Raw genomic sequence first — 27,109 nt, forward strand, 5'->3', positions numbered from 1 at the left:
AGTTATACTATTGATTCTCTCATGAGCCCTAACCAAAGAACTTTTCCAAACACCCAGACCTCCACTCACTGGGAGCAGAGAACAAAGAAAAGTACAGCCCTCCAAGCCCATGCTGATCATGATGCCCTGACAAAACTAAAAAAAAACACCTTCTGCCCTTCACTTGGTCCATATCGCTCTATTCCCTCCCTATTCATGTACCCATCTAGATGCCTCTTAAATGTTGCTAATGTACCTACTTCCACCACCTCCTCTGGCAGCGCATTCCAGGCACCCACCACTCTCTGCGTGAAAAATTTCCCCCGCACGTCTCCTTTAAACTTTCCCGCTCTCGACTTGAACCTGTGCCCCCTTGTGATTGACACTTCCACCCTGGGAAAAAAACCTCTGACTATGGCTGACTGACAGAAAGCAGAGGGTTGGGATAAATGGGTCTTTCTCCAGTTATCAATCTGTAACTAATGGGGTCCTGCAGGGTTCAGTTCTCAGACCACAACTATTTACAATCAATGTCATCGATCTACAAGTGGGGACAAAGTGTAACGTAGCAAAATTTGCTGATGACACATAAATAGGTCGGAAAGCAGGCTGTGATGAAGAGATGAAAAGTTTACAAATGGATATTGACAAGCTAGGGGAAGGGGCCAGAATCTGGTGGATGAGGTTTAATGTGGATAAATGCGAGGTTATCAATTTTGGCCAGAAAAATAAAAGGGCAAATTACTATTTAAATGGGAAACAGGTTCAAAAGGCATCTATGCAGAGGGATCTGGGTGTCTTTGTGCATGAGTCTCAGAAAGTGGGTAGGCAGGTGCAGAATGTTATAAGGAAGGCAAATGGAATCTTGACATTTACTGCAAAGGGTATTGAGAATATAAGTAGAGAAGTGTTGTTACAATTGTACAAGGCACTGCTGAGACCACACTTGGAATATTGTGTTACATTTTGGGCATCTCATTTGAAGAAGGATGTGGTGGCACTGGAGGCAGTTCGGCAGAGGTTTGAAAGGGCTGTATGAGGAGCAGTTGAGTAGCTTGGGCTTATACTTGCTGGAGTTCAGGAGACTAAGGGGGGGTTTGATTGAGGTTTATAAAATACTCAAAGGGATTGATGTTAACCAAATGTTCCCCCTTTTCGAACAGTCTAGGAGAAGAGATCAGAGTTGTAGAGTAAGAGGTCAGAGGTTCAGGACAGGGATAAGGGGAAGCTACTTCTCACAGGGGGTTGTGAATCTATGGAACTCACTGGCCTAGAGTGCAATGGATACAGAATCAATCAATGGATTCAAGGAAAAGATTGGCAAATACTTGATCAAAAGCAGGATCAAGGGTTATGGGGAAAAGGCAGGAAAGTGGAGTTAGGATGAGATGGAGATCGGCCATGATCATATTGAATGGCAGAGTGGGTCAAAGGACTAAATTGCCTCCTCTCACTCCAAGTTCCTATGTTATAGGATCATAATGAATGGCGGAGCAGGCTTGAAGGACCGAATGGTCTCCTCCCGCTCCTATCTTCTATGTTTCTATATCACTGTGCGAGCAATACTATACCTAGTCTGACATTAACCATATATGTGCCAGGGCTTATGCTACAGAGGGCTTCAGGTTATGATTCACAGGTTGTCTGTTTACACTGTGTCAATGATAAAGCTTCTTCCTTTTGAAAGTTGATCCAAAAAGCCTCTTACTAATCTTAGTTTGAGTAATTACATTGTCGCTTTTAAATATTAACAAGGATAAGCTACCTACTCCAAACATTTTATAACTGATTGCCAACTGGTTGGAAGGAAAAGGAAAAAGCACAAATAGAGTCAATGAATGGGATTTTCCAGCCCTTCCCATCAGTGGGATCTTCCAGTCCCACCAAAGTTGACCCCCACCATGGGATCGCCAGCAACAGGATGGGCAAACCATGCAATTTACCATTGACCTTGGTGGCAACAGAAGAAAAGCCGCCATGGCGGTGCTGGAAAATTCCAGCCCCAGAATCATTTCAGCACCGATGGAGGCTATTTGGCCCATAGAGGTCCATGTCAGCCCTCTGTAGAACAATCCAGTCAGTCCCATTCCCCTATACTATCCCCAGAGCCCTACAGGTTTATTTGGTGTGAGATAGAGAATTCCAGAACTTTTTACTGAGCAACATTGATGGAACGTAAGAACACAGAAACGCAGAGTCATTATCTTTCCCCACAGGTAGGGGAGTCTAAAACTAGAGGGCATAGGTTTAAGGTGAGAGATATAAAAAGGTCCAGAGGAGCAATTTTTTCACACAGAGGATGGTGAGTGTCTGGAACAAGCTGCCAGAGGTAGTAGTAGAGGCGGGCACAATTTTGTCTTTTATAAAGCATTTAGATAGTTACATCTGTAAGATGGGTATAGAGGGATATGGGCCAAATGCGGGCAATTGGGATTAGCTTTGGGATTTAAACAAAGGGCGGCATGGACAAATTGGGCTGAAGGGCCTGTTTCCATGCTATAAACCTCTATGACTCTATGACTATGACTCTATAAACGGGAGCTGGGATAGGCCATGTGGCTCCTTCAGCCTGATCCAACCACTACGATCATAACTGATCCCAAAGTTCTGGAATTCCCTCCATCTGCCTACCTCTCTCTCTCCTTCTTTAAGACTCTCCTTAAAACTCGCCTCTTTAACCGAGTTTTTGGTTATCTGCCCTTGGTCTTGACTAAGCTCTTCTTGACCTTCTGTTGTTTGATAACACTGAAGGACCTTGATGAGGTCCAGCCCCAAGCGATGCATGATGTAGAGTTGATGGCGATACCATGATGTTGTACCTTTTTTGTACTTTGATTTTCTCTATTGTGGAAGTTGTGGGGCTGGGAAGTGTAAAGGCCTGTACAACACCTCGAACCCACCAGCCTTCCAGCTGCCCAGAGGTGCGAGCACTAGCAACTGAGCCAATCAGACACAGCCAGCCATCTAAATCTGGGCCATTTTCCTGAGGGAGCATTTAGATAAAGGAAATGACATTGCACCAGGAGAATGCAACACTAATGCATCACGTATTCAAGAAGAAGATATACCCAGAACACAAATTCCCCTGAAGGAAATTCTCCTTGGAGATAAATGTAGTGAAGATGCCTTCACTTCTTGAACAGAGAAATACCAGAGACCATGAAGCTGGGATGGCAGCTCTATCACATCAGGAGAGATTAAATTGGTTAGGATTAGAGGGGCTATCATTGAAACTTATAAAATTCTAACAGGGTTAGACAGGGTAGAAAGAGTGTTGCCAATGGTGAGGGAGTAAGCTTGAGGACAAGGGGACTGAGGTGAGGAGAAATTTCTTCACCCAGAAGATGGTGAATGTGTGGAATTCACTACCACAGAAAGTAGTTGAGGCCAAAACGTTGTCAGATTTCAAGAAGAAATTAGATATAGCTCTTGGGGCTAAAGAGATCAAGGGATATGGGGGGAAGCAGGGTGATCAGGATATTGAATTTGATGATCAGCCATGATCAGAATGAATGGCGGAGCAGCTCATAGGGCAGAATGGTCTACTCCTGCTTCTAGTTTCTTTGATGCTATGAACATAAGATAGTCACCAATATATCCAGTCAGACACTCTGGAGAAACGTCTTTACCCAGAGAATGATAAAAATGTAGAACTCACTACCATGAGGAACAGTCGAGATGAATATAGTGAACTTTAAGAGGGATACACAGGAGAGAAAGGAATAGAAGGACATGCTAATAGAGATAAAGTAAGATGGGAGGATCAGCAACGCTGGCATGGACAAGTTTTATCAGAAACCCTTGGGGCCAATTACGTTTCAGATTTCAGATCATTTCAATTTTTGGATACGGTTTACAAACTTCCATTCCAATAGCTAAAACCCAGTCTACCCATGGTATAAAGTAAATAAAAAGGCTCAAAAAGTAAGATGTAAAACTGAATGATTTATTCTTTATTCCAATTCAATCCAATCAAATCAAATCCAATTCAGAGTCCCAACAAGTTGAGACATTCCCGATCCGAGCTGACAAAACAGGGCTCTCACCTCCTGTCTTGGGCTTGATCTACATGATCCAAGCTGATTGAGACATGGGTGTCGCTGGCTGGCCAGCATTTATTGCCCATCCCTAATTGCCCAAGAGCAGTTGAGAGTCAACCACATTGCTGTGGCTCTGGAGTCACATGTAGGCCAGACCAGGTAAAGGATAGCAGATTTTCTTCCCTGAAGGACATGAGTGAACCAGATGGGTTTTTCCAACAATCGACAATGGTTTCATGGTCATCAGTAGATTCTTAATTCCAGATTTTTTTTCCAAACTCCATCACTGGCCGTGGCGGGATTGGAACCCAGATCCCCAGAATATTAGCTGAATCTCTGGATTAATAGTACAGCGATAATATCACCAGGACACCGCCTACCCCCATAGGACATCAGTTTCTTTTTGACAAGTTCATCATGAAAATCGCAACATGAATAACGGCAGACAAACAGCTGGATTTCCCACACTAAATGTCAGTGCAGTTAAAAAAAGACGTAGTTTTAGATGTATTCAGTTTTCGAATTTGTGGGTAAAGGATACTCGACCTGCAGCTTGTTTCCATGCTGTACATTCTGCATAATGCTATGTAGTGTAAAACACAACTCCTCTTTAAAGTTCTGTGTTCTGTTCTTTCTTCCTTAACCAATGTATACAGTATAAATTACAATCAACACAGCTACCTTTGATGAAGGCACTGTGAAAACTGAAGACAGTTGCCAGATTGTTATTCTGTTTCTGATGTTGCTAGACCCAAAATCTTAAAGGTGATCACCAATCTTTAAAGCTTCACGCTATTCAAATTATTTTTGATCTGTCTTGTTGGTATCAACAATTCGCTTTGATACTGTAGGGTTCAAATCAGAAATTCCCAAAAGCTGATAAATGTCGAAAGCCATTTAAAAATTTAAAGAGGGGACAGGTAGTCCATAAGACCAGAAGATATAGGAGCAGAATAAGACCATTCAGCCCATCAGGTCTGCTCCACCATTCAGTGATGGCTGATATGATTCTCATCCCCATTCTCCTATCTTCTCCCCCCTATCTATCTCTGTCTTAAAGACACTCAATGATCTAGCCTCCACAGCCTTCTGTGGCAATGAGTTCCACAGATTCACCACTCTCTGGCTGAAGAAATTCCTCCTCATCTGAGTTTTAAAGGAGCGTCCCTTCACTTTAAGGTTGTGCCTTCAAGTCTCTCCCACCATTGGAAACATCCTCTCCACGTCCACTCTCTCCAGGCCTCCCAGTATTCTGTAAGTTTCAATTAGAGCCCCCCTCATCCTTCTAATCTCCATTGACCCAGAGTCCTCAACCATTCCTGATCCAACAAACTCTTTATGCTTGGGATCATTCTTGTGAACCTCTTCTGGACCCCTCCAAGGCTGGCACACCCTTCCTTAGGTATGGGACACAAAATTGCTCACAACATTCCAAATGAGGTCTGACCAAAACATTTTATAGCCTCAGAAGTACATTCCTGCTTTTGTAGGCAGGTTTTTGTTAGGTAAAGATACTAAGGGCTACGGAGTGAAGGTGAATAAATTAAAAGGTTATTTATTAGTGTCACAAGTAGGCTTAACACTGCAATGAAGTTACTGTGAAAATTCCCTAGTCGTCACACGCCGGCATCGGTTTGGGTGCACTGAGGGAGAATTTAGCATGGCCAACATATCTTTCGGACTGAGGGAGGAAAGCAGAGCACCCGGAGGAAACTCACGCAGACACTGGGAAAACATGCAAACTCCACATTGACAATGATCCATGGCAGGAATCAAACCCGGATCCCTGGTGCTGTGAGGCAGCAGTGCTAACCATTGTGTAACCTTACCACCTAAATGGGAATGAAGCTCTGATCAGCAGCGATCGAACTGAATGAGAATCGGGTTGAATGGACTCATTCTGTCCCTGTGCGCTTCCTTTGCAAATCTGTCTCTGTAATACCCTCTCGTCTACCAACCTTCCGACATCTCTTCTCCCTTCCAACTCTGGCCTCTTCTACATTCCTGATTCCAATCGTTTCACCATTGGCAGCCGTACCTTCAGATACCCAGGCCCTAAGCTCCCGAATTTCCTCCCTAAACCTCTCACTCCTCATTTAAATCCTTTTGCTAACACCGGCTCTCACTTGCCCAAACACCACGTTTAGTGCCCCGGTGTCAAATTCTGTTTCATAATCGGCCTGGGGAAGGGCATCAGAACATTTTGAAGACCTGAAAAGCGCTATATAATCTGAGCACCTGAAGGAAACACACACACTCACAGGGAGAATGTGCAAACTCCACACAGACAGTCGCCCGAGGAATTCTCTGATGCCAACGAGAATAGAAAATTTTGGTGCTCGGCCAAACCCCCATTCCCTGCAGCGGGACTGGAGAATCCCAGCCACAGGCGAGGTCGGAGAATTCCAACCACCGCTTTTTGCTTGAGTTACTGTTCCATTCGTTGGGCAGAGCTTCTAAAGGAGGATTTGGCTGACACATGTGGGCAGCACGGTGGCACAGTGGTTAGCACTGCTGCCTCACAGCACCAGGAACTTGGATGTTTTTGTTGTTTCCATAGCACCATAGTAACATTGCTGAAAGAGGCCATTCAGCCCATTGTGTCAGTGCCGGCCAAAAAAAGAGGAAAAAGGAAACTAGTCACTCATTTTAATCCCGTTTTCCTTGTACCTGGTTAATAGCTTGCAGGCTCCAGAACTTCAGATCCAGATCCAAGTACCTTTTAAATGTATAGACCATTTAGCCTCTCCCTCCATCACTCAAACCAGCCTCTCATCCATTGACTCTGTCTACACTTCCTGCTGCCTCAGAAAAGCAGCCAGCATAATTAAGGACCCCACGCACCCCCGGACGCTCTCTCTTCCACCTTCTTCCATCAGGAAAAGCATTCAAATGCCTGAGGTCATGTACATTAGCATTGCTGTCTCACAATGCCAGGGACCCGAGTTCAATTCCTGGCTTGGGTCACCATCTGTACAGAGTCTGCACAATCTCCCCGTGTCTGCATGGGTTTCCTCCGGATGCTCCAGTTTCCTCCCACAGTCCAAAAAAAATATGCTGGTTAGGCATATTGACTATGCTAAATTCTCCCTCATGTACCCGAACAGGTGCCGGAGTGTGGCGACTGGGGGATTTTCACAGTAGCTTCATTGCAGTGTTAATGTAAGCTTACTCGTGACACTAATAAATAAACTTAAACGACTGAAGAACAGCTTCTTCCCTGCTGCTGTCAAACTTTTGAATGGACTTAGAATCATAGAAACCCTACAGTACAGAAAGAGGCCATTTGGCCCATTGAGTCTGCACCGACCACAATCCCACCCAGGCCCTACCCCATATCCCTGAATATTTTACCCAGTAACCTCCGCATCTCAGGACACTAAGGGGCAATTTTAGCATGGCCAATCAACCTAACCCGCACATCTTTAGGCTGTGGGAGGAAAGTGGAGCACCCGGAGGAAACCCACACAGACATGAGAATGTGCAAACTCCACATAGACAGTGGCCCAAGCCAGGAATCGAACACAGGTCCCTGGAGCTGTGAAGCAGCAGTGCTAGCCTCTGTGCTACTGTGCCGACCAGTGAGACTTACCTTGCGTTAAGTTGATCTTTCTCTACACCCTAGCTATGACTGTAACACTACATTCTGCACTCTCATGTTTTCTACTCTATGAACGGTATGCTTTGTGTATGTATAGTGTGCAAGAAGCAATTCTTTTCACTGTATGTTAATAATAAATCAAATCAAAACAAGGCAATGAATTCTAAACATCCACCATCCTCAGGGAGATAAAGTTTCTTCAGCTGCTTCTTGTTACAGCCTCTAAGTCTCATTGATTATTTTTGTGAGAATTACAATAGCTAGGTCTCCGTTTAAGATGTTTTAATCCACCTGCTCACTACACTCCCCAGAAATGCACTAATACGGTCAGGCCCCTGATTAGCCTCAATCCTGTGGGTGAAAGCTGAGCTGCCCAATCTGCTGGTAAAACATTTCAATTCCGAACAAGATGGTCCTGGGATTCTCGGGCAATGTTAACATCCTTCCCTGGCTAAGGATCAGAGCTGGGCCCAATCGCTGGTACCTTACTCTTAAAAATAGGGTTATTGCAAAGCAGGAGCACTAAACTCAAGGAGTTGTTACAGAAATCAGACTGCCTTATTTTATTGGACCTTTATTTTCCTCTACAATCACTGGTCAGAATTCTCCGATGCAACGAGAATAGAAAATTTTGGTGCTGGGCCAAACTCCATTCCCTGCAGCGGGACTGGAGAATCCCAGCCACAGGCGAGGTCGGAGAATTCCAACCACGGCTTTTTGCTTTGAGTTACTGTTCCATTTGTTGGCAGAACTTCTAAAGGAGGGTTTGACTGACATGTGGGCAGCACGGTGGCACAGTGGTTAGCATTGCTGTCTCACAGCGCCAGGAACTTGGCAGTATTAATCGAACTTGGGTTCGATTCTGGCCTCAGGCAACTGTCTGTGTGCAGTTTGCACATTCTCCCTGTGAGTGTGTGTGTTTCCTTCAGGTGCTCAGGTCTCCTCCCATGGTCTGAAAGACATACGGTTAGGTGCATTGAGCCAAACAGGCACTGGAGCGTGGCGACCAGAAGAATAGCGCAGTAACTTCATTGCAATATTAATGTACGCCTAGTTGTGGCTAATACTTAAACTTAAACAGCAACGGTGGCTTTAACAAGGAGAATTGCAGCATCAAGACATCCTGACATTATTTCTACATATATATCAGAGTTTGTTGGGAGTTTGTTGTTTGGAAAGGATTCAGTCCTGAGGCATGGACCGGAACTCTATCACCTTGCCCGCTACAGAATCGGAGTGGGCGAGGGTCCAAAATCTCCGTTGGCCTCGGGTGGGAATTTCCAAATCCCACCCATTAAGTTATCCTTTTGATTTCTAGATGCATATTGGCCTGCTGTGTTTATCCAGCATGCTCCGTTTCTCTACAAGTGAGAACACTGCACTTTCTGGAGTTCTAATTGCGCCCTAAGGAGATGTGTGTTTCAGTGTTTTAGTGTTTTCCTTTGCTTGGGAAGTACAGAGCTGTCCTCTTCATCAGCCTGCAGCTCGTTGCCCTCCAGAGAGGACAAACACAACATGAGTTTGGATCTGCGCTTTGATCTGCGCTATCAACAATATTCTCACAATTAATGGTTCGCTTTAGCAAAGACCTCTCTTTGTTCCTGCAAATCCCAGTGCCACCTGCCTTTCACTTCATCTCGGGTTTCTCGATCACACCGTGTCTCAGTTAGCTCCCTCACCAGCTCAGGCTCAAAGACCTTTCTCTGTTGATCTTTGAAGTGGTTGAAGAAGTGTAAATAATTACCTGAGCCTTGAAGATGTTCAGGAGTGTCAGTAATCGTCAGGTGAGCTTAACATCAGCTTTGGAGCATTCAGAGTTAGAAGGAGATATTTGCTCCCTTTCGGCAAATGTTGCTTCCAATGATCTGCACTGTGTGCACAGAATGAAACACTTTCTGTTCACTAATACACCATTATACAGACCTACCTATCGCTCCCAGGACAGGTACTGCACTGCGTTAGATACGGAGTAAAACTCCCTCTACACTGTCCCCATCAAACACTCCCAGGACAGGTACAGCACGGGGTTAGATACAGAGTAAATCTCCCACTACACTGTCCCCATCAAACACTCCGAGGACACATACAGCATGGGGTTAGATACAGAGTAAAACTCTTTCTACACTGTCCCATCAAACAGTCCCAAGACAGGTACAGCACGGGTTTAGATACAGAGTAAAGCTCCCTCTACACTGCCCCCCCATCAAATACTCCCAGGACAGGTACAGCACGGGGTTAGATACAGAGTAAAGCTCCCTCTACACTGTCCCCATTAAACACTCCCAGGACAGGTATAGCACGGAGTTAGACACGGAGTAATGTTCCTTCTACACTGTCCCCATCAAACACTCCCAGGACAGGGGCAGTGCAAGGTTAGATACAAAGTAAAGTTCCTTCCACACTGTCCCCACCAATCGCTCCCAGGACAGGTACAGTACAGAGTTAGACACAAAATAAGGCTCCCTCTACACTGTCCCCATCAAACACTCCCAGGACAGGTACAGTACAGAGTTAGATACAGAATAAGGCTCCCTCTACACTGTCCCCATCAAACACTCTCAGGACAGGTACAGCATGGGGTTAGATACAGAGTAAAGCTCCCTCTACACTGTCCCCCATCATACACGCCCAGGACAGGTACAGTATGGGGTTAGATACACTTCATCCAATTTTACTTCCCATGCCAACAGGAAATGAAATGACATATTTGATTGAAGAGGTTGAGAAGTCCACATTCTAATCTGGATCCTGTAGTTTGAGGGTGTGACACATAAATGGTTAATGTGGGACTGAGCACCGTACCACTCACACAATAATGTAAGTGAGCACATGACCCACACCCAGGGTCACTGTAGTGTTGGACAGAACCTAGCGCACCAGTAAGCATGGAGACAGCTCCTAGCTGGTGTCCTTTATGGTATATTTGTAAGTAGTCCTAAGAATCAGGGAAGGCTTACAGTTAACCTACTCATGACTGCAGAGACTTCGTCAGACCCACCAGATAGTAACCAAAGATGTATAACATGTTGGCAGCTTATGAAAAAAGTTAAAACTTCTTGGAAAATGCAGGGAAATAGTAAAATGCTGAAAGACTGAGAAAAAATTCAGCAAAGGCACCTGACCTGAAAAGAAACTCTGGAAGCAGAGGCGCAGAGGAAAAATCACCAGGGAAATGCTCCAAAGAAAGGTTTGGAAGCTGAAGGCAGAACATTAAAATTCCTTCATGCAGCAGAAGGCTCCATTGATTCTCATATGAAAGACCAGCTTCTAACCACAGGGTGTGGAGTCAGCAGGGGTGAGCTAAAACCTTCATAACTCCAGGCTGCAGCAAGTCCTGAGAAACCTTTAAATAACTCAGAGTCAGAAGTACAGTTTGAAAAAGCCCGTTGCTAAAACTTGATCCCTGAATCCGACCTCAGTCTGAACCAGAAAATTAGGAAGAAGCGTGACTAAAGAATTAGTCACAGGAACTAGCAAAGGCCAAGATTTACTGCTCTGGTGATCCTGAAGCATAACGCTGAAACAGCAAAGTCTTCAGACAATCGATCCAAGTAGCCATTGCTTAATTTTATTTCAGGCTGGACACAAGCACCTTTGCAGTGGGAACCTGCTCAAATGTTTGGAAAGTTGTCTTCGCCAGAGCAGCGATTCCATCTTGAAGTTCTGAAGCCTCGTAAAGCAAAACCTACACTTCTAAAAATGTAACCATGAACATAAGAACATAAGAACATAAGAAATAGGAGCAGGAGTAGGCCATCTGGCCCTTCGAGCCTGCCCCGCCATTCAATAAGATCATGGCTGATCTGTCGTGGCTCAGTTCCACTTTCCCGCCCTCTCCCCATAACCCTTAATCCCCTCTCTTATCAAAAACCCATCAACCCGCTTCTTAAAAATATTTAGCGAGGCAGCCTCCACCACTTCAACGGGCAGAGAATTCCAGAGATTCACCACCCTTTGAGTGAAGAAGTTCCTCCTCAACTCCGTTCTGAACTGCCCCCCCTTTATCTTGAGGCTGTGCCCCCTAGTCCTACTGTCTTTTTTGAGCGGGAAGAGTCTTTCCACCTCTATCCTATCCATCCCATTCATCATCTTATACGTCTCAATGAGATCTCCCCTCATTCTTCTAAACTCTAACGAGTACAAGCCTAGTTTATTCAGCCTCTCCTCATAGCTCAACCCCCTCAACTCCGGTATCAGCCTAGTAAACCTCCTCTGCACTCCCTCCAAGGCCAAAATATCCTTGCGCAGGTGCGGCGCCCAAAACTGCACACAGTACTCCAGCTGCGGCCTCACCAATGCCCTATACAGCTGCAGCAAGACCTCCCTACTTTTATATTCAATCCCCCTCGCTATGAAGGCCAGCATCCCATTCGCCTTCCTGACCACCTGCTGCACCTGCAGGCTGGGTTTTTGCGACTCATGCACAAGGACCCCGAGGTCCCTCTGCACCGTCGCCTGCTGCAGTTTTTCGCCACGTAAGTAATAGTCCTTCCTACCATTCTTCCTACCAAAGTGGACCACCTCACACTTGCCAACATTAAATTCCATTTGCCATTTCCTGGCCCATTCGCCCAGCCTATCTAGATCCTTCTGCAGACTCTCCACACCCTCCGCACAATTCCAACCTCCAAATCATTTAGGACTAACCTGGGTCAGCCACAGAATTGATGACTTTGAAGGAAATGATTCCCATGATATAATATCACTTGCGGTTTAATCAGAATCAGAAGTAGAAGCCTCTACTTTCTCAGAAGGCAAAGGAGATTTGGCATGTCAGCTATGACTCGCACCAATTTTTACAGATGCACCATAAAAAGCATTCTTTCTGGTTGTATCACAGTTTGGTATGGCTCCTGCTCTGTCCAAAACCGCAAAGAACAACAAAAGGTCAAGGTGGGATTGTGGTTGGTGCAGATTGGATGGGCCAAATGGCCTCCTTCTCTACTGTAGGGATTCTATGATTCTTTAAAATTGCCCTTTAGTGTCCTGAGATGTGTAGGTTAGAGGGATTAGCGGGTAAAATATGTAGGGATATGGAGGTAGGGCCTGGGTGGGATTGTGGTCGGTGCAGACTTGATGGGCCAAAAGGCCTCTTTCTGCACTGTAGAGTTCTATGTTCTATAAAGGTAGCCCAATCCATCACACAAACCAGCCTCCCATCCATTGCCACTGTCTACTCTTTCCACTGCCTCAGCAAAGCAGCCAGTATAATTAAGAACACCACGCACTTCGAACATTCCCTCTTCCAGCTTCTTCCAACAGGAAAAAGATACAAAAGTCTGAGGTCACATACCAACCGACTCAAGAACAGCTTCTTCCCTGCTGCGGTCAGGCTTTTGAATGGACTCACCTTGCATTAAGTTGGTCTTTCTCTACAATCTGGCTATGACTGTAACACTACGTTCTGCACTCTCTCGTTTCCTTCTCTATGAATGGTATGCTTTGTTTGTATAGCACACAAGAAACAATACTTTTCACTGTACAGTGTGGCCCAATTATAACAGGGGTCCATAAAATGTTATCGCGAGGAAAGCGGGGTCGCGCTAACTCAGGGTTCAACCTGATCCAACGTTGACCTAACATCCTCAAACACCCCTATTATCACCCTATTTGACCCATTTGCACATTTACCATCTGGCAAGTAAATTACCTTTTAGTTAAAGAAATCCGCGAACAGTAGAAAGTAAAACACAAATTAATTTTTAGTAAAGCTTTTTAATAAACAAAACAACAACAATTTATTTCTTTAAAAAGTAGACTAGCATGATGAAAAGGCTGGCCCCCAGATCCTTTCCCCAGCAAAAGTCCAATGATTCATCGTGCTATATCCAAATTCGCGCTAAATTGGGACGTGTAAAATTGGGGTTTCACTAAATGTTAAAACATGTGTCAATAATAAATCAAATCAAATCACATCAAATAAAATCATTCAGGTTAACACACTGCTTTACACAGCAGGTCTGAATGCAGACAACATTATGGCAAAACTGAGAATTTATGAATTATTTGATAAATTCAAAGAAATACTAAAATCATTTGACGTTAAATTAATTTAAGAAGCAACAAAAAAATCTCGGAAAAGCTGAACTTAACCAGCGAGTCCAGCAGCTGGGGATACCTGACAATCCATTCATCAATGGTTTACACATGCTAGCAGCAGCTTGTGAGCGTGGAGATTTTAAAATCAGAACTCATCAAAGATGGAATAGAGATAGGAGGAGCAGATGATGCAGTATCTGAGCTCACACATGCAAAGGAAATTCTAACTCTGGAAAAAAACATTCCAGATAGAGAAGCTGTCAGAACCCTATTAAGGGGAAATAAACCATGGTGCTGAGGTCAACCCACATTCAGCTGGTTCATCAACAAAGGCAAGGGAAGCAATACCTAAACCAGCCAGAGTGAGCATGCCAATGGTATGGAGCAAAGTGTGGGTGGCATGGTGGTTGACAGTGCTGCCTCATAGCGCCAGCGACCTGGGTTCGATTTCCAGCTCAGGTAACTATCTGCACAGAGTTTACATGTTCTCCCTGTGTGTTGGTTTCCTCTGGGAGCTCCCCCAGTCCAAAGATGTGTGGGTTAAGTTGATTGGTTATGTTAAATTGCCCCTTAGTGTGAGAGGGACTAGCAAGGATCAGTGCGTGGGGTATGGAGATAGGGCATGGGTGGGATTGTGGTTGGTGCAGACTCGATGGGCTGAATGGCCTCCTTTTGCACTGTAGGATTCTATGGATTCTAAAGCACACCACCCCCCCCCCCACCCCCCCACCCCCCCCCCCCCCCCCCAGGTAAGATCAATGCCCAATGATTTCAGCACAACAGGATTGGAAACGATGACAAGATGAGCTGTCGGGGTCAAAAACTCCGAAAAGCACAGAAGGCCCAAAGGTCACCTCTGAGATCAAGGCTACAGACACAGAGCCACGCTTCTGGGGTGAGGAGAAAGATCTCAGTTTCACATTCTGGAATGTGGATATTTCAGTAAAAGGCCATTTAACCAATTTTAAATTAGACACCAGAGCCAGGATAACAGTCCTGTCAGAGAATTCCCAAAGTGCTGATGGAGAGGCCATTCGGCCCATTGAGAGCACACTGACCCTGATAGAGTACCTTACCCAGGTCCTTTCCTGAACTCTTTCCCCATAACTCCACACATTTCCTTTCACAAATCCCCATCTTTACCTGGGGATCTGGCCTACATGTGACTCCAAATATGGTTGACTCTTAATAGCCCTCAGCCAAGGAGCTCTGAAGTTCCAACAACGAACACACAAGTCTGTGTACCTGGAAGAATTTAGCTTCCAATCAGAGCCATGATTCTGGAGCTGTTAATGTATGGTGGCAAAGAAGCGCTCAAACTGATTTATGTCAGCCATAAGCAGCTTCTCTGTCTAGAGCAGTGTGTATCCCTGGATCCCCTCGATAGCCAAGTTCCGCACACATGAGAACAGCCTCAACCGGGATCTTGGGTTCATGTCACACTATCTGTAATCCCCACAACTTGCCTAGACTTGCAAAATCTCACTACCTTTCCTGTCTGGAAACAATACACATCTCTTTAACCTGTGCTTAAGGCTCTTTCTACTCACATTGTCTGTACCTTTAAGAATTGGTTAGCTGTAAAGACTCACATTCCAATCATTATGCATGTAAATTGAGTTTGTGTCTTGGTGTCCTTTATACAGTCCCAGCCTCCTGAAGAAGGGGCAGGCTGTCCCCAAAAGCTTGCCGCTTTTGCTACAAATAAACCTATTTGGACTTTAAACTGGTGTTGCGGGATTTCTTTCTGTTTCCCCCCAATATGACAGATGTCAAGACCAGCACTGTCATTAATCACAAAGAAGTGCAAGTTCCTGAGTACTCAAACAAAGAAGAGTATCCTAAGACTTCAGCTCTGAACTGTCTTCTCTCACTGTTGAGAACCAGCACCTCTACTTTCTCAGGAAGCTAAGGAAATTTGGCATGTCGCCAACTTTTGATGCACCGTAGAAAGTATCCTTTCGGAGCCTGGCGTGCCTTGGTATGGCTCTGACCAAGACCTCAAGAAACTACCAAGAGTCGTGAACGTGGCCCAATCTATCACGCAAACCTGCCTCCCATCCATTGACTGTCTACACTTCCCGCTGCCTCGGAAAACACCCCGGATATTCTCTCTTCCACCTTCTTCTGTTGGGAAGCAGATACTAAAGTCTGAGGACACGCACCAACTGACTCAAGAAGAGCTTCTTCCCTGCTGCCATCAGACTGTTGAACGGCTCTACCTGATATTTAGAAGAATGAGGGGGTATTTTGTAGAAACATATAAAATTATGAAGGGAATACATAAGATAGAAGCAGGGAAGCTGTTTCCATTGGCAGCTGAAACTAGAACTAGGGGGCATGGCCTCAAAATAAGGGGGAGCAAATTTAGGGCTGAGTTGAGGAGAAACTTCTTCACCTAAAATGTTGTGAATCTGTGGAATTCCCTGCCCAGTGAAGCAGTTGAGGCTACCTCGTTGAATAGTTTTAAGGTAAAGGTAAATAGATTTTTGAACAGTAAAAGGATTAAGGGTCATGATCAGCGGGCAGGTAAGTGGAGCAGAGTCCACGAAAAGATCAGCCATGATCTTATTGAATGGCGGAGCAGGCTCGAGGGGCCAAATGGCCTACTCCTGTCCCTAGTTCTTATGTTCTTATTAAATTGATCTTTCGCTGCACCCTAGCTATGACTGTAACATTCTGCACTTTCTCCTTTTCTTCTCTGTGAATGGTATGCTTTGTCTAAAGAAACAATACTTTTCACTGTATCCCAGTACATGTGACAATAATAAATCAAATCAAAAAAGAGAAGGTTTTTCTATTCTCATTACAGGTACTGGAAAACCTTCAATGGTAGCACAGTGGTTAGTACTGCAACTTCACAGCTCCAGGGACCTAGGGTCAATTCCCGGCTTGGGTTACTGTCTGTGTGGAGTTTGCACATTCTTCTCGTGTATGCGTGGGTTTCCTCCAGGTGCTCCAGTTTCCTCCCACAGTCCAAAGACGTGCGGGTTAGGTTGATTGGCCATGTTAAAAAAATTGCCCGTTAGTGTCCTGGGATGTGTAGATTCAAGGGATTAGTGGGTAAATGCGTAGGAAATGTGGTCAGTGCAGACTCGATGGGCCGAAGGGCCTGTTTCTGCACTGTAGGCTTCTATGTTCTATGTCTGATCAGCCATGAGGCAAACATGACCCCTCCAGTGGAGGATGCAAAAGGGAGCGACAGGCTGTCTGATAAGCCTCAACCTCTGGCTCCAATGACGGTACAGCAGGTCAGCACTGAGCATGCTCTGAATTTCCCAGCCTGCACACCAAAGTCACGTGACTTGCTGGAATCAGATAAGAGCCAGTTGCATTGCTGACAGCGAAATGCAGAGGTGAGCGTATCGCTAAACCTCATTCTCATCGCAAGAGAATGCTCATCCTCCATTACCAAACCCATCACCACAACCCACAGAGGTGGTGAGAGAGTGGCAAGGAGATGGAATTTCTTCAGCCAGAGGGTGGTGAACCTGTAGAACTCTTTGCCACAGAAAGCTGTGGAAGCCAATCATTGAGTGTCTTTAAGACAGCAATAGATAGGCTCTTGATTAATAAGGGGATCAGGGTTTATGGGGAAAAGGCAGGAGAATGGGGGGGGAGAAAAATATCAGCTGCAATTGAATGGTAGAGCAGACCCGATGGGCCGAGTGGCCTAATTCTGCTCCCATGTCTTGTGGAATATAATGTTCACCCACTTGACAACCAACAATCATCCACCAACCAGTGCACATCCAAAGTGACAGAGTGAGGTTCAATATGGAAGGCTCAAAGGAAAGGATGGAAACATACCCAGAAAACAGAACAAGCCTTTCAAACCAACTGAGAGAAATAGCAGTGACACCCACTTCTCTGACAGTATTGCAAACAGGACATGGGAGGCCTAGGAGTCCTGAAGGCTGTCTGAGCCAAAGACCAGTAAGGGGAAGATGGGGTAATGATAATGTAATAATGACAATGTAAATGTATGAAAGTAACAACAATATAAGAACATAAACATAGAACAGTACAGCACAGAACAGGCCCTTTAGCCCTCCATGTTGTGCCGAGCTATGTCCAATCCCAAGATCAAGCTATCCCCTCCCTATAATGTAAGACGTAAGATAAAGCTATCCCCTCCCTATAAGATGTAAGGTAAACTGTAATCACTTAAAAAGCATTGAATAAAGATGGGGTGAGGTGTAGTATGAGGGTCTGGTTCACTAACACCCTTTAGGGAAGGAAATCTGCTGTCTTTACTTGGTCTGGCCTACATTTCTGGCCCAGAGCCACAGCAATGTGGTTGACTCTCAACTGCCCTCTGAGGCAGCCTAGCAAACCATTCAATTCAAGGGCAACTAGGGACGGGCAATAAATGTTGTCCAGGCAGCGACGCCCATATCCCACAGATGAATAAATAAAAAATAGAGGGTTAACGTAGGACTGAGTATGGCACCACCCACACAGTGATGGAAGAGTGTGCATGATGGGCACCCAGAGTCAGCCTAGAATTAGACAGAGACGCATGTACCAGCCAGTATGGAGACAGTCCCTACCTTGTACCCTTTACTATATATTTGAAAATAGTTCTAAGAGCCAATAAAGACTTATGTATGACTACAAAGGCTTCTTCGGACCAACCAAACTGTAGCCAATGCTCCACAACAGATCCCAGGAAGTTTTGGAATTTAGACTGACAAAGATTGTTAGTTTTACTTGTGGCAGGCAATGGAGAGAAAATAATTGAACTCGCTGGAAAAAAATAGCATTATTAATGTGCAAATCAACCAGGCATTTGTGGTGAGTAAGAGATTTCCCATGAATTGTGCATTGCCATTGAGCTGTTGGCATCCTGCCCTTAGCCTCCCTATTGATTTCAATGAAGCTATTTACACATTAATTGCCCATCAAAATCACCACAGAAAATTAAGTTAACTAATTAACAGTGCAAGTACCCAATTAATGCCATGGTAATTGTTAATAACTGTCAATCAACCCCCTCTGACCCAGAAAGCAAACAATTAAAAGTCTCATACCTTTGGGTTGTGTATTGTTGTTGGAGATTTCGACAAATTCTCACATTTCCTCTTGGTCGCTGTTCCCTTTCACTTAATCCAATTGTTTTACCTTATCTCTATTTCTCTTTCTGCACCCCACTTGATTTTAATCTGCCCTCATTTCACTCTGTCTGCCTGTCTCGTTCCCAGTCCATAAATCTCATTGGTTACGGAGATAACTGTTATTGCTGTAATTCACTGAGGTTCCAGATGTCCCCGTTGCCCTCACTGCGCTGCCGTCTGCTCACACTTCCAGCACATTGAGAACTTTAAAAAGCACTTTTAACAAAGCAAATTCTAAACACGCACAAACAGCTGTAACTAACTAATGGGCCTGTGACACAAGATGCTCCCGATACAGCGAGGCCCGAACCAATCGAGATTTGGGAGCAAGATTTCGACTTGACTCTGCCAAGTGCTTCAACAATGTGGAGGTCACTACTCACTGGAGTGTTCACAGAATCTTGGAATCACAGCAGAACGTGGCAGGGAGATCATTCATAGAATCATAGAGTTCTACAAACACACATCACGGGTGGCACAGTGGTTGGCACTGCAGCCTCACAGCGCCAGGGATACGGGTTTGATTCCTGGTTTGGGTCACTGTTTGTATAGAGTTTGCTTGTTCTCCCGTGTCTGTGTGGGTTTCCTCTGGTGCTCCAATTTCCTCCGACATTCTGAAAGACATTCTGGTTCAGTGCATTGACTCAAACAGGCGCCAGAGTGTGGCGACTAGAGGCATTTCACAATAACTTCACTGCAGTGTTCAGGTACGTCTTACTTGTGACTAATAAATAAACTTTAAAGAATCTCTACCGTGCAGAAGGAGGCCATTCAGCCCATTGAATCTGCGCTGACTCTCCAACAGAACATCTTACCTACACCCATGCCCTATTCCCATACCCCCACACATACTTTTTTATTCCACTAATCCCCCTAACCTATACACGTTTTGACACTAAGGGGCAATTTAGTATGGCCAATCCACCTAACCCGCACATTGTTGGACTGTGGAAGGAAACTGGAGCACCTGGAGGAAACCCACACAGACATGGGGAGAACGTGCAAACTCCACACAGTGACCTGAGGTCGGAATTGAACCCGGGTCCCTGGCACTGTGAGGCAGCAGTGCTAACCACTGTGCCACTGTGCAGCCCATGATGTCTGTGCTAACACTTTGAAAGAAAAATTAGTCCAACTCCCCTCCTCCTTCCTCTTTGCCCAATATTTTGAACCCTTTCCAACTATTCATTCAATCCTCTTTGAAAAGTTACTATTCAATCTGCTTCCACACCATTTCAAATAGAATAGCTCACTCCAGGTCTCAAGGCACTGTGCTAATTTCTTTTCCCTTATACTGCCTCTGGTTCTTTTGCCAATCATCTTAAATCTGGTTTCTCTGGTGACTGACTCTTTTGCCACCAAGGTCAGTTTCTCCTTATTTGCTCCATCATCATCTTTCATGATCTTGAACACCTCAATCAAATCTCCCTGACTTCCCTCTACATTTTGTTTATTCATTCATGGGACATGGGTGTCGCTGGCTGTCCAGCGTTTATTGCCCATCCCTAATTGCCCGAGGGCAGTTGAGAGTCAACCACATTGCTGTGGGTCTGGAGTCACATGTAGACCAGACCAGGTAAGGATGGCAGATTTCCTTCCCTGAAGGACACTAGTGAACCAGATGGGTTTTTCTGACAATCGACAATGGTTTCATGGTCATCAGTAGATTCTTAATCCCAGATTTTTTTTTTAAATTCTAATTCTGCCATCTACTATGGTGGGATTTGAACCCGGATCCTGGAACATTAGCTGAGTTCCTGGATTAATAGTCTATCGATAATGCCATTAGGCCATCGCCTCCCCTATTGCATTGAAGGGGAACGCCGAGCTCTTGACATACCTGGAGTTTTTCATCCATGTGACCATTCTAGTAACTTTGCCCTGAATCCTGTTGTTGCTAAGGAGCAAAGTGGTTTCAGTCTATCCCAACACCTCTCTTCTCTCTGCTGATACATACAATTCATTTCTCTCCCTCCTTGTTGAAAGACATTTGGGGTAAGGCCCCACAGATGCTGAGTATCCTCCAATTTGAAGTTTATTAGTCTCAGGTAGGCTTACGTGAACACTGTAGTGAAGTTACTGTGAAAATCCCCTAGTTGCCACTCTGTAGCGCCTGTTCGGGTACACTGAGGAAGAATTTAGCACGGCCAATGCACTTAACCAGCACATCTTTCAGACAGTGGGAGGAAACCGGAGCACCCGGAGAAAATCCACGCAGAAACGGGAGAATGTGCACAGACAGTGACACAAGCCGGGAATTGAACCCGGAATCCTGGCACTGTGAGGAAGCAGTGCTAATCACTGTGCCACCGTGCTGCCCAAGACACTAGCAATGCCATCTCCTCTCCGCAATCCCCCTCCCAACCCTCTCCGCTTTCTCCCAAAATCATTTCCGGAATCTCAGAAGCAACGTAAAAAGGGAAAGGGAGATTTGGTTTGCCAAAGGAGCTCAGGAGCTTTGAACACTCAGAGGTAGCAAGGTTGAGAACTGCACACCCTGGAGAGTTGGCAGAGATTTTATTTATCCATCAGGGTTATCCAAAAATGGACCCCAACCTCAGCCAAGTCTCGTCCCCTACACCAACAAAACACAGCACTTCCTTGAGATCAGAATATGAAAGTGCATTGCTTTGGGCAATCACAGTGACTAAGCAGTTAGCACCACTTCCTCAAGGCGCCAGGGACCCGGGTTCGATTCCAGCCTTGTGTGACTGTCTGTACATTCTCCCTGTGTCTGCATGGGTTTCCTCCGTGTGTTCCGGTTTCCTCCCACAGTCCAAAGGTGTGCAGGTTAGGTTGTTTGGTCATGTTAAATTGCCCCCTAAATGTGTAGGTTAGAGGGATTAGAGGGATAAATTTGTCGGGTTTAGGGGATAGGGTAGGGCCTGAGTAAGATGCTCTGTCAGAGAGTCAGATGGGCCGAATGGCCTCCTTCTGCATCTAAGGATTCTACGAACATTCCAGGACTGGCCTGGAGTATCCAGGAATTCCTCAGGATTCTGAGGCAAGCAACCCGCAAGGAAAACTTGTAAGGGCATTAAAGAAAATTCTTAAAACGTGACTTTGAGTTATTGGTTGTATAAATATCGAAAGAAGAGTCATAAGGGCTCAAAACATTATTCATCAGAATAATTCCCACTGACGTCACCCCATGCCAGCAGGAAATCCATAGACGGGGCTCCAGTGGGCCGGAGAATCTTGTCGGCGGGACTGGAGAATCTCACTGGTGTGAACAGTGGGAGAATTCTAGCCTAAATTTCCTCCTAAAGTTCTTAAAAGCAGCTGCAATAAAAAAAATGTAAAACTCTTAACAACCTGGAACACTGACAGAAAGAAAAAAATTACAGTCCTTTTAAAAAGCAATTCCTTTTATCTGATCTGGAATAAACAGACTCAAGGAAATTGCTTCAAATGTCGCTGGGAGATTGAGTTACGCTTAAAGAAAGCTTCTGACAATATACCTTGAAATGCAAAAAAAAATTGGAGAATTAATCTGTATTTGAAACAGTTTCAACAAGGAGCAGAATTGCTTTGAGATAAACTTCGGAAATCATTAATCAAAATATCCCGACTGTGTTGAATCTTCTTGATATTAACCCTGTCGCAATGAGTCTGGATTTCCATGCGCTCAAGCTGAGTCAGATTCCTGAACAGATCACCAACAACCTGTCCTGTTCTCCCCATGCTGACACTATAGTTAGGAAAGCTTACCAACGTCTCTACTTTCTCAGAAGACTAAAGACATTTGACATGTCAGCTATGCCTCTCACCAACTTTTACAGATGTATCATGGAAAGCATTCTTTCTAGTTGTATCACAGCTTGGTATGGCTCCTGCTCTGCCCAAGACCACAAGGAATGACAAAAGGAAGTGAATGTAGCCCAATCCATCACACAAGCCAGCCTCCCATCCATTGACTCTGTCTAGACTTCCCACTGCCTCGACAAAGCAGCCAGCATAATTAAGGACCCCACGCACCCTGGACATCCTCTCTTCCACCTTCTTCCGATACAAAAGTCTGAGGTCACATACCAACCGACTCAAGGACAGCTTCTTCCCTGCTGCCATCAGACTTTTGAATGGACTTACCTTACATTAAGTTGATCTTTCTCTCCTATGACTGTAACACCACATTCTGTGCTCTCTCGTTTCCTACTCTATGACAGTATGCTCTGTTTGCATAGTGCGCAAGAAACAATACTTTTCACTGTATGTTAATACATGTGACAATAATAAATCAAATCAGATCAAACACAGGACAGGAACAGGCCCTTCGGCCCACAATGTTGTGTTGAACATGATGCCAAATTAAACTAATCCCTCCTGCCTGTTCTTGGTCCATATCATCCATTCCTTGCATATTCATGTGCTTATCTAAAGGTCCCTTTAAATGCCCCTATTGTATCTGTCTCCACCACCATCCTTGGCAGCGCGTTCCAGACACCCACCATTCTAAAAAACTTGCCCCTCACATTTCCTTTGAATTTCCCCCCTCGCACCCTCAGTGCCTGCCCCCAAGTATTAGACATTTCAACTCTGAGAGAAAGATTCTGACCGCCAGGTCTATTTATGCCTCTCATAATTTTATAGACTTCTATCAGGTCAAGGGGCGGCACGCTGACACAGTGGTTAGCACGGTTTCATCCTGAGCTGGAAGCACAGGGTTGGAAGGCCTCAGGCCTCCCACTTTCTCAACCACTGCCGAGTGACCCTGGCCAGAGGCTGCCCCGATTTGTAATGTCACGAAAACAACAACAGGTTCAACTTCGCTGGATGAAATTTGCATTCAATTCATTTCTGGTCACCACATTACAGGAAGGACATGGAGGCTTTGGAGAGGATGCAGAAGAGCTTTACCAGGATGCTACCTGGATTAGAGGGCATGAGCTATCAAGGAGAGGCTGGACAAACTAGGGTTTTTTTCTCTGGAGTGGCGGAGGCTGAAGGGAGACCTTAAAGTTAAAGTTTATTCATTAGTCACAAGTAAGGCTTACATTAACACTGCAATGAAGTTACTGTGAAGTTCCCCTAGTCGCCACACTATGGGCCTTGTTTGGGTCAATGCACCAAACCAGCATGTGGGAGGAAACCGGAGCACCCGGAGGAAACCCACGCAGACACTGGCAGAACATGTAAACTCCACAGTGACCCAAGCTGGGAATCGAATCCAGGTCCTTAAGGCAGCAGTGCTAACCACTGTGCCACCCCTCAGCTTGATAGAAGTCTATAAAATTATGAGAGGTGTAGACAGGGTTGGCAGTCAGAATCTTTTTCCCGGAGCTGGAATATCTAATACTTGGGCTCACGCACTGAAGGTGAGAGGGGAAAGTTCAAAGGAGATGTGAGGGGCAAGTTTTTTAGAATGGTGGGTGTCTGGAACGCGCTGCCAGGAATGGTGATGGAGAAAGATATGATACGGGGCCTTTAGGTAAGCACATGAGTATGCAAGGAATAGACAGATACGGATCAACAGTAGGCAGAAGGGATTAGTTTAATTTGGCATCATGTTCAGCACAGCATCGTGGGCTGAAGGGCCTGATCCTGTACTGTTCTATGAAAATGGAAAGAGCAGGGGATCAGGGATTTAGGTGGATTGGCCGCGTTAAATTCTCCCTCAGTGTAGCCAAAGAGGAGCCAGAGTGTGGTGAAAAGAGGGGATTTTCAACAAAGGGAGTACCTTCATTGCAATGTTAATGTAAACCGACTTGTGACTAATAAATAAATTTTAACTACTGGTAGTTCTTCCAAAGAGCTGAGACAGACACAGAACCACAGCCATGGAACAGCACAGAGGGAGACTATTCGGCCCATCATTCCTTTGCTGACCCTTTGAAAAGAGATTTTCTAGTTAGTCCCATGCCCCCACCCGCTCTATCCCGTCGCCTGTGTTTTCCTGCCCTCATGCATATTTATCCAATTCCCTTTGGAAAGTTACGATTCAGTCCCATCTCAGGTCTCAAATTCCAGACCATAAAAACATCCTGTGTTTGAAACATTCCTCATGCCGCCTTCAGTTCCTTTGCCTAAGAACTAACCATGATGGGCCGAGTGGCCTCCACAGTGTCCTAATGAATCTTTGGCTGCTGATTGCACAGCTCACAAGCCAGGAGTGGTCACTTGGTCAAGGCAGCAAAAAAGGGGATTCTGATGTCTGTGGAATCAATATCCCTTTTGCTTTTAGCTTATTTCCACACAAAAATTTTTGGTCCTTTGTGGGAATAACAAGGAAGTGTTGGAGGATTCTCAAGTTGGTTATCAGTCCTTTGAATGGTGTTGAAAAGCTCCTTCTGTGGCCAATAAATCCTGGCATTAAAGAGGAGTCTAGAGATTCTGTTCCAGAGATGGATACTCTATGCACTGTGCCAAAGACCTCCCTATCAATGTCCCTGTGCACCCATTAATCCCCTGAGAGCTTTTCATTGTACTGAGGTTGTGGAATCAGAATCACCATGGCACATTTCACAATTGTGCTGGATTGAGTTTCAACTGATGCCAACCATGTTTCTCTCCATAATGCTACTTCAAAAAAATAAAGCTTTTTTCTCTCTCCATCTCTCCCAACTCTGTCCAGTGTAGAGGGACAGAGTCCAGGTCCGTACGCATACACTGACTCTAACCTGGCACATCCTAAACCTGAAATCATAGAATCGTAGAATAGTTCAGAAGGAAGTCATTTGCTTCCAGCACGGTGGCACAGTGGTTAGCGCTGCTGCCTCACAGTGCCAGGGACTCAGGTTCAATTCTGGCCTTGGGGGTCACTGTCTGTGTGGAGTTTGCACATTCTCCCCATGTCTGAGAGGGTTTCCTCTGGATGCTCTGGTTTTATCCCACAGTCCAAAGATGTGCGGGTTAGGTTGATTGGCTGTGCTAAATTGACCCTAGGGTTAGGGGATAAGCAGGGTAAATATGTGGAGTTATGGGGATAGGGCTTGGGTTGAACTGTGGTCAGTGCAGACCCAATGGGCCAAATGGCCTCCTTCTACATTGTAGGGATTCTGTGACTCTTTGATAGGACATGCCACGCAGGCCCTATCCTTGTAACTCCACATATTTACCTCACTAATCCCCCTAACACACACATCTTTGGAAACTAAGGAGCAGTTTAGCATGGCCAAGACACCTAAGCAGCAAATCTTTGGACTGTGGAAGGAAACTGGACACCAGGAGGAAACCCATGCAGACACAGAGAGAATGTGTAAACTCCACATAGTTTTTGATTTGATTTATTATTGTCACGTGTATTAACATGTATTGTTTCTTGCATGCTATACAGTCACCCAGGCCCTGATGCTGTGAGGCAGTGGTGCTAACCACTGTGCTGCACACTGCCTAAAATAACAAGGGGGGTAGGTGCATGGGAACGCCATGGCAAACACAACCCTGACATGGATCCTCATCACCATTCCCTCACTGCCGCTGGGTCAAAATCCTGGAACCCATTCCCGAATGGCACCATGGGGGTACCTGAAGAAGAAGCTCTGAAGAGTCAGAAGGACTCGAAACACTATCTCTGGCTGAAACTTTCCATCCCCGTTCACTGGTGGGATCTTCCAGTCCTGCCTAAGTCAATGGACTTTCCATTGGTTCACCCCACATACCACACCAAGGGCTGGAAGATCCTGCCCTCTCTCTCACCGCAGATGCTGTCAGACCTGCTGAGCTTTTCCAGCCCTTTCTCATTTTCATGCCAGCTGGGCTGCAAATATTCAGGAAGAAGTCTCGACACCACACAGACTCGAGGGCAAACCGGGATGGGTGATAAATGGCAGCCTGAGCAGCGGCTATGTCGCAAGGATGAATCTAAAGGGAGCTTCCCCCAGAACCTGCCCAGGCAACCAGACGGTGAGTTAGACAAAACACAGGGACCCTATGGTTCCTCTTCCCTCTGAAACAGTGCATCAGAAAAATCACAGAGCACCGCGTCAGCCCTGTTACAGACACTTTAAATGAAGCTTTTCCTCGGGGATCTTTGATCTTGAGTTGATACAACAAACTTAAAATAAAACTAATTAAGTCTCCGATGTGAATAATCAATTAATTTCTGAGAGGAAAACTCTGGCATCAAATGGTTACTGATGACAACTGCTGTAGAGACTGAGTGCGGGCTGGATCCAACTGCAGATTAAGTGAATCTTTTGAACATGAAGCTGGATAAATGAAGTGCCTTAGCTACTCCCCTGTTGGGTCAGTTGCTGGAGGCTAGGTATTACTGAGCAATACCAAAGCTCAATCTCATGGGTTCAATTCCGGCTCTTTGCTGCAAAGACTCCTATTTATTGACCACAGCTCAGCCTTCAACACTATTATTCCCACGGAACTCATCTCCAAACTCC

At 45.3% G+C, this 27,109-nt stretch overlaps 1 protein-coding gene across 1 annotated transcript in view; it reads right to left on the reverse strand.

The window, feature by feature from the left end:
• The window catches only part of ncanb (neurocan b), a 234,606-nt gene that overhangs the window by 191,490 nt on the left and 16,007 nt on the right, over positions 1-27,109 (reverse strand). The window lies entirely within an intron of this gene.

The sequence above is a fragment of the Carcharhinus amblyrhynchos genome, chromosome 26 (assembly GCF_965287045.1).
Source record: "Carcharhinus amblyrhynchos chromosome 26, sCarAmb.v2.hapA, whole genome shotgun sequence".
NCBI classification, from domain to species: domain Eukaryota; kingdom Metazoa; phylum Chordata; class Chondrichthyes; order Carcharhiniformes; family Carcharhinidae; genus Carcharhinus; species Carcharhinus amblyrhynchos.